Here is an 8,515-nt window from a genome sequence, read left to right as displayed (position 1 = left end):
CCACTCACACACTCTGATTCCATTCAGTTCTCTGTCTTCACACACTTAATTAATTCCCTTTAACCATTCATAAGCTATTCCTTCTCCTCAAAGAATTAAGATCTGGTGGAGTGAAATAAACATTGTCCCACATCACTGGCGTGAAAAGAAAATAATGATAAAAAGTCTCAAGAAACATGCAAAGAATGTGCTTGTGGGAGAGACTGGAAGCTACTCACACAATACTCAAAGTCCTCTTCCTCTTAATTCCAGACTCTGGTGTTGTTCTGGTCTCAATGTTCTTAGCCATCCTTGCAGTTATGTAAGGCTTTGATACTAAGTTCACTTGTGGCTGATGTGGCCATGAAGTGCTCTGGTTAATGAAATGAAACCCAAAGTTGAGTTGAATGCTTTGGAAAGCTCTTCATAGAGGCACATCCTTTTTGTCCTGTTTTTGTTTGTTTCCTGCTGTTTAACTTTGAACAAGATGGTTAGAGCTCCAGCAACCACCTTGAATGGTGAAATAATCCAGAATGGAGGCTAGGAAGGAGCAGAAAAATTTAAAAGTCTGAGTCTTTGATGATTGTGGAGTCATTAAAAAAAGTAAACATCTATATTTCTTAGGCTATTAGGCAGCGTGCAAGGATGTTCTGTTATATAAAGTTGAACCTGATCCTAAATAATATCATACTTTTGGAAATTCAGAGAAAAATAAAAAATCTCCCACAGGTAAAGAATTTATAGAATTGTTTCATGTGGTCAAGTCAAAGAAATCCATGAAAAAGGAGATTTCAAAGGAGAAGTTGTGTTTGCAATACACCCAATTTAATTTAAAAAGAGCACAGCAGCTTCTTCCTAGGCCTTTGTGCAGCCTCTCCTCAATTAAAAGGCCGTGACCTTCCACATCTCATTCTCCCCTAAGACCTAGTTCAAAATCGACTTCCTCATAATGGCCTTCCCACTGGACACTCAGTAGCAGCTCCTATAGAACCAAAAGCCCACTCACTCATATGCAATCCTGAACAATTTGTTATTCAAGAGGTTTTTTTGTCTTGTGCCAAAATGTAAATAATAGTCTTTCTGATGTCAGAGAGTGATCTCTAACCCCCAAATTATCTTCATAGTTTTTGCACATTTTACAAACTCAATCATGAAAATACATAGTTTTCAACCTTCCCTCAAAATGTCTTTATGGAGTGATCTGATCTGACTTACATGCTGATCATATGGCTAGAAAATCAATAAATTAGCAATTCTATAGTGCCTGATAGCTTACAAAGGGTTATGTAGAATTGCTACATAAATAGCAATTCTACAGTGCTTGATGGCTTACAAAGGGTTTCATATCCACTGTTTTATATTGTTTTTGCAACAGTTTTATGAGTTAGGTATCATCCAGGCACTTCTTTATTCAACAAAATGTATTTTGCTTTCACTATTGTGTCAAGCTTAAGGCCTAATGCTGAAGTAGTACTAAGCATGTAAATAAATAGAATGCAATGGAAAAGTACTAACATAGAAGCAGGAGGACTTTAAAGACTGGCAATGTGGCAGCTTTCTGTTGAGATGGACCTGAGAGCCCCAAATAAGGAATGATAGGTGGACCAAGTTGTCAAGGATGGACAGTACCTGAAAATCAGGAATAAAGGGCATACAGACAAACAAAGGGCATATGTGAATGCATAGACCTGACACCACATGGCCCATTTGAGGAACAGCAAATAATTTGCTAAGCTGAAGGGCAGAGGCAGCATGGAGTGAATTTCAAGTAAGACTGAAGAGTTAGCCAGAGGGCAAAGAGGAAAGAGATTGTGCACCAGTTATATTATTTCTGTTTTATTATATAAGCAAGTGAAGTTGCTAAAGGATTCTAAGCAAGGGAGTTCTGTGGTCTAATTTACAATTTGGAATGTTAGTTCTGAACATATTGTCACAAATTATTCAGGTAAACAACAATAAAATTTTCAAAAGAAGTAATACACACTAGTGAGCAAAAGTAGTGTTGAGTTTCTGAGCACAGAGGTACATAAATCTGCATCTGATTTTGTAAATTAAAAATTGTACTGAAGTGTTAACAATACAATTCAATGCAGCAATGTAAATAAGATTTTTCAAAATTTCAAAACTCTATCTCCCCTCTCAAAAGAAAACACAAAAAGGAGAAAAAGACTCTTGACTCACAAAATGCAGTTTCTGTTAACAAATCATATATATCTCCTGTTTTTATATTTTTAGGTTAACTTGTTTATTTATTCTTATGCCCCTCCATTAAAACTGAAAATCAATTGTACAAGTCTTCACATACAAAGGACCCATAGACAAAGCCAAAGTGGGGTAGGATTGAAGGTGGGAGGTGGAGTCTGTGGGGCAGGAGTGAGTGGTGGGGGAAAATGTAGACAACTCTACTTGAACAATAAAAAGAACTGACATTTTTCTTTCTCAATTACTCTTTCTTATTTTTTAAAAATACATAAAAATGGCACTTGTATCAGTTTCAAATGTCATTAATAGTACTTCATGCAGCAGCAACATTAATCAGTAAAATGTATTTTACCTTTTTTTTAAATCCAAAAATATGCAAAGGTATTTTATGGACTTTCACCCATAAAAGTAGCTTAGTGCACCATGAAAATTTACTCAAGACTCAATAAAGTAAATTAACTGTCTAAGTAAGGCAGCAAGACAAGGTACAGTTTAAGTACTTTCCTTGCCAACAACTGTTTCTATGCTAACATGCTAATGTACTTTTTGGGAAAATGCCAAAGATGATATTATGGACATTTTTCCCTCTCTTCCTATATGTTCCTAAAAGAAAAAAGTTCCTCTATCTGCACATGTAGAATAAATCTCTTTGCCTCAAAAAAAGTGGAGATAAATTTGTCATACAGTGTGATGCTGTAGGTTTGGAGGGACTTGTAAATGAATTTTAGCTCTACTATCAGCCAATTGTGAAGCTGGGTAAGTTGCTTGACTTCATGTAACCTGTTTCTTTCACAACAAAATGAAGATAATATATGTTAAGAATTAAATAATATGTTCTATATTAAGGGTTTAGCAGTGACTGTCATAGCAATGTATAAAACTGTTACTGTTACTAATGTTTCTGTTACTAAAAATACTTGTTTTCCTACTGCATAATAAAGTCTTTTCTGTTAGGGACAAAGTACACTTACCACAGAACTCCTGGAAGCACATCATTTTATTTTTCAACATACTATTAAGGGCATATTATGGTATGTCACAGCAGTTAAGAAATCTACCACTATAAAGTTTCAGCCTTAATTTTTGTGCATTTTTGTAAATTCAAGCTCCAAATCAGTTTTAGGTGATCTTAGATTTTTATCACCTACTGGAATATAAGCAAATTATTACACACTCATATACACACCCATTCAGGTATCTCCCATTGTAAGTTTTGGGGAATCTCAAAATGATTTTTCAAGGGCCATGAGAGTCAAAGATAATTCAACACACTCACAAAAGGGAAAAAATATCTGTAAGAATAAGAAGTGTAAAAAAAGTCCTGATATATTGACCTTATCACCAACAGATTACAACATGATTATGCTTGCTGTGCATAAGGAAACAGTTAAGAAACTCACAAATATCTATAGAGTATAGGAAACTAGAAACAGTACAAAATAGACTTGAAAAATAACCAAATGCAGTTTGAAGAAATAAAACTTACAAAAATATAATGCAATAAAACTTTAAAATGTAAAATAATTATAAAAATAAATACAATTAAATAAAGTATAAAAATAAAATTTAAAAATATGCTCATTGGATGTGTTTAGCAGCAAGCTAGGAACATTAGTACAGTAGGAAAAAGTAGAAAACTGAAAGAAATGTCACCAAAAGTATCCAGAAAGCTGCAAAAAGAGATTAAAACATGGAAAAATAAGAGAATGTAAAAGACAAGAAGATTTAGTGGAAAATTCCAGAAGGAAATGGTAATATTTCTAAATTTGTATGTACCTAATTACATAGTCTCAAAAAAAAAAAAAGCTAATACTGATAGTAGCAGAAGGAACAAAACCAGAAGAGAGGAATACCCGAAGGTTGCCGCCACTTTCAGACCTCCAGCAGCAGCAGTTGTCTTCTCTACGTAGAAACAGGACTAGGAGACTTAGAATCAAGTCTCTTCTCCCTTCTCCCTCCAGGGAGACTTTTTTTGATCTTCAGCTACATTTCAGCTTCATGAGGAACCTTACCATCAAAGGCCAACATGTAACCACAAGGACAGATCCTCAGCCCATAAATTCCCCTGTACTTATTGAGAATCTCAATATTCTTGTGGTCAAGAAATTTTGATATGGAGGCTATCTTCTTAAAATATGACAAAATTGTGGATTGATCTGTTCATAAGGGCTTTGTGTTCTTTCAAAATATTAATGAGAGAAATGTCTGGCCTGGTGAGAAGAGGGCAGAACAGTTTCTGGCCAGGTTTTAGACCTTAATCTGGCCGCAGAGTCCAAAGTGAACCCAGGAAAAGCTGGTCTGAAACAATCTGCAGTGGAGATGTATGGCTCCTCTTCTGACTTGGACTCTGACTTTCAATGGGATTATTATGAAAGAGTGTACAGTTACCCAGCACGTGTTCCCCCTCCTCTTCTTATTGCTCTGGCTGAAGTGCCTTCAAAATGCCAGCGTGTATCAGGAAACACCTCAAGAAGGGGCAAAAGTGGCTTTAATTCTAAGAGTAGAGAACAAGGATCTTCCAAATCTGGAAAGTTGAAGGGAGATGACTTTCAAGACATTAACAAGGAATTGACCAATATAAAACAAAAAGTGGATTCTCTACTGGAAAGCCTGGAAATTTTTTAAAAAGAAACAGAGCAAACAAGGAGAGATGAAGAATAAGTCAGAAGAAGAGCTGAGCAGTAGCTCCCTGAAGAAAGACGTGACCAATGCAAAGATGGAGTCTGAGGCAGATGCAGATCATGATGCTGAGGCGGGGGACCTACTGGATGATGAAAATAATAAAGATTGGGGAATTGACCAGGTGGAGTTGATCAAGGATGATTAAAAAGAGACTGAGAAAGGAGAAGATGACAGGGAGAGCGCCAATGGCAAGGACAACTGACTCACATAGTGAAGTTTAGAAATCTTGTCCCATTATTTCTTTACCTAGGCACTTGTCTGGGATCAAAATTTTTATCAGATCCTCTCCCCTAGCATCTTCCAGCACATGCTCACCCTTCTCCCCATCTTTGTTTCTGCTATGTTCATTAATTCATACTGCCCTGTGCCTACTACCATTTTCACTTCCTTTGACTCGCCTAGTAGTTATCCTATCCTGTAATTTTTGCTTTAAGTTTTGATGTCTCTTTATGACTTTATAATAAAAAGGATGCATGGTTTTTATCAACTGTCTCCAAAATAATCTCTTGCCATGCAGGGGGTTCAATTCTTTTCATTCATATATGAGTTCAGTAGTTGCTTCCCTAACTGCGAAGGCAATCTTATTAGTTGAGTAGCACCTGAAAGCAGCTTTGAGTTAGAGGTATATTTGTTAACCCCACATAAGAGTGTTCTGTGGGCCTGTTAAACACAAATGTAACCATGTACGTTTGTGCATGAGGGTTGCATGTCAAATGCATCTTCAGGAAAATAATTAATGTAATAATAGTCTTGAGATTTGCTTTCTAAAGTTGATACTGTGGATTATTTTTTATGAACAACCTGATGTGTGGAGCCTTTTTTTTTCTCCAAATAAACACATCCCTATTAAACCAGAAATTTTAAGGAAAAAAATCCTTGTTTTTAAATACTGGCTTATTTCAAATTCTTTATGACAAACCCCCTAAAATGTACCAAATATATTTTTCTTTGAGTCATAGTCATTATTGTGTATACGAACACATGCTAATTAAATTATATTTTGTTAGGGTGGATGTTTTATTAAGGAGACAAGTAACTTTGATGTAGAGTGAAACTCTTTCAAAATTGCTTTTATATCCTAATGAAAAAATTGGGAAATACATTAACCTCTTTCATCAGTGCTCCGTGGTCTAGTTGGTGCCCTCTTTTGAGATTTTTGGTGTGTGCTAAAATGTTTCATCTTTAAATAGAAGAGGTTCAAACATGTCAGGATTTTAAGGAAATTAAAATAACTGGATAATAAAACTTATTTACTTCCAAAAAAGGTGTGGTGGATATTGGCCTGCAGTATCCATCTTGGTTGCAAATGTTTGTCAAAACATGCTAAAAACATACACAGAGACAACCAAGTCCTGTGGGGAAGTAGAAAGAGAATGGCCACTCTCCCTGGTGGGGAGAGCGCCTCATTCCCCTCCAGAGAGGCTTTTTATTGGTTTCATTTGGAATAAGAATTCAGGTAAAAGCTCATTACTCATTACTAGGAAGTAAGGATCAAACAATAGATAACAGGAAGTCTGAGGGCCTATTTTGAGTCCAGATCAAAGAGCTGTAAAACTTTAAAAAACAAACTAGTTTCTTCCTTGGGCCCTTATCCTTCAACTGAGAGCATTCTAAACAAAGCAGGTTTCACAGGATTTTACGTATTCTTTCTTAGGCCTGATCACCCGGGCAACACGCCCTTTCCAGCACAGAGCTGCACCACCCTGTCATTGTTTCAGGCTTAGGTGGAGCAAGGGAAGTAAGGCAGCCAAGAGATTAGATTTTCTCCCAGACAATGAGGACTCAGGCTATATCACAGCTAAGGAGCGAGGGCCCATCATCCCCTTTTGCTGTAGCCCCAAAAGTCCTTTCTTGGGGGCTTCCCATGTAATTGTGCCTGTCCTAGATGGTTCCCCCCTTGGGGAATCTTACCCATCATTGGCTAACTGACCAAGCTTTGGGGTTCAGTTATGAATGAAGCAGCAGAAGCAGTGCTCCTGCCAGGGAGATAAGCTTTTGTCTCCTTGCTGGCTTAGGGTCCAAGGCCACTCCCTCAGCCTTAGCCTTGTGGGGGTTGGGGGGGGGGAGTGTTACAGCTTCTGATACCAGGCAGGGCAGTTCCCAATAAAAAGGAAAACAATCCATAATTATAGTGAGAGATTGCAATATACCTTCCTTAAATGGTAGATGGTAAATGGTAGAACAAACAAAAATTAAATAAGACTATAGAAGATTTTCAAAATATAATTTTAAAAAAATGACTTATACCCATGATATCTTACAATTGTAAAATACATATTTTCCAAGCACACATAGAACATTTAGAACTTTGACTATATACTGTGCCATAAAGTACATGTCAACAGATATCAAAGGACTGGAACCACAAAGAAAAACAGAAAGGGCACAAGTTAACTTTTGTGGCTTTGCCAGTTTTATAGCTTACCAGGGATGGTAATAACATGAACAGCCACTTCATAGTAATTTGTTAAGCTATGTAGCTGTGTTTTATGTACTAATTTATATGATTAACATTTTAATATGAATCACAATATTTTTAAAATAGATCTGAACCATACAAAATATGCTCTCCGACCACAATGTATTTATGTCAAAAAATTGTGCAGAAAATGATAACTAAAAAGTCTCATATTTTTAGAAATTATAGAACATATTCTAAATCTCATATGGGTCAAAGAAATATTATACAAGAAATTAGAAAATATTTTGAAATGTATAATAAAAATGTTATATAGCAAAGCTGATAGAAGTCATCTAAATCCACAGAAAAAATATTATTAGCAAAAAAGGTATAACATAATAAGCCCTGACCAACATGGCACAGTTGATTGAGCATTGTCCTGAAAAGCAAAAAAGGTCACCTGGGTTGCTATCCCAGTCCCCAGTCCCTGGTTGTGGCGTATGTGAGGAGCAACCAATGGATGTTTCTCTCACACTACAATGTTTCCCTCCCTCCCTTTCTCCCTTCTTTCCCGTCTCTCTAAAAATAAATAAATAAATAAATAAAATCTAGAAAAAGAAATGCATATAATTAAAAAATTTGAAAATAAATGAAGTATATTAAATATCTATCTAAAGTATTTAGAAAACTATCACAAATAAAAGCAAAGAAATGTACAGAAGGAAAATTGTAAAAGCAAAAATAAATAAAATGTTTTAAAAACATAAAGTAGAGAAGAACAACAAATCTAGAATTGTATATTTGAGAAGATAAGTCCTTTGGTAAGATTGATCAGGAAGAGAGGGAGGGGAAGAAGGAGGAAAAGAAGCAGGAGAATATTAAGAATGAATAGGAGAGAGCTTCTGGGCAAGATGGAGGTGTAGGTACAACCAAAAGAAGGAAATAACCAATTTAAAAACAAAAAACCACCAGAACTGCCAAAGAATTGAACTGTATGGAAGTTTGACAACCAAGGAGTTAAAAAAGAAACATTGATCCAGGCTGGTAGGAGGGGCAGAGATAGGTAGCCAAGGTTAAGAGGACACACGGCAAGGTGGCAACTGGCAAACCAGGCAGTCCCACATTCATGTGGGGATAAACTGGGAGGAACAACTGGGAAGAGAGACAGAATACACAACCCAGGGTTCCATCATGGGCAAAATAAAGCCTCAGAACCTCTGGATGTAAAAACCTGTGGAGACTGTGGTAGCA

The 8,515-nt window shown here is 36.3% G+C and overlaps 1 pseudogene; it reads left to right on the top strand.

The window, feature by feature from the left end:
• Window positions 1-4,179: 4,179 nt before the first annotated feature.
• On the top strand, window positions 4,180-5,065 carry LOC123827361 (annotated as a pseudogene).
• Window positions 5,066-8,515: the final 3,450 nt, after the last annotated feature.

Source organism: Phyllostomus hastatus, unplaced genomic scaffold (genome assembly GCF_019186645.2).
Source record: "Phyllostomus hastatus isolate PE091 unplaced genomic scaffold, TTU_PhHast_1.1 phas_contig_86, whole genome shotgun sequence".
Lineage (NCBI taxonomy): Eukaryota > Metazoa > Chordata > Mammalia > Chiroptera > Phyllostomidae > Phyllostomus > Phyllostomus hastatus.
The sequence above is the reverse complement of the archived record's forward strand: the minus strand, read 5'-3'. Positions and strand labels throughout refer to the sequence as shown.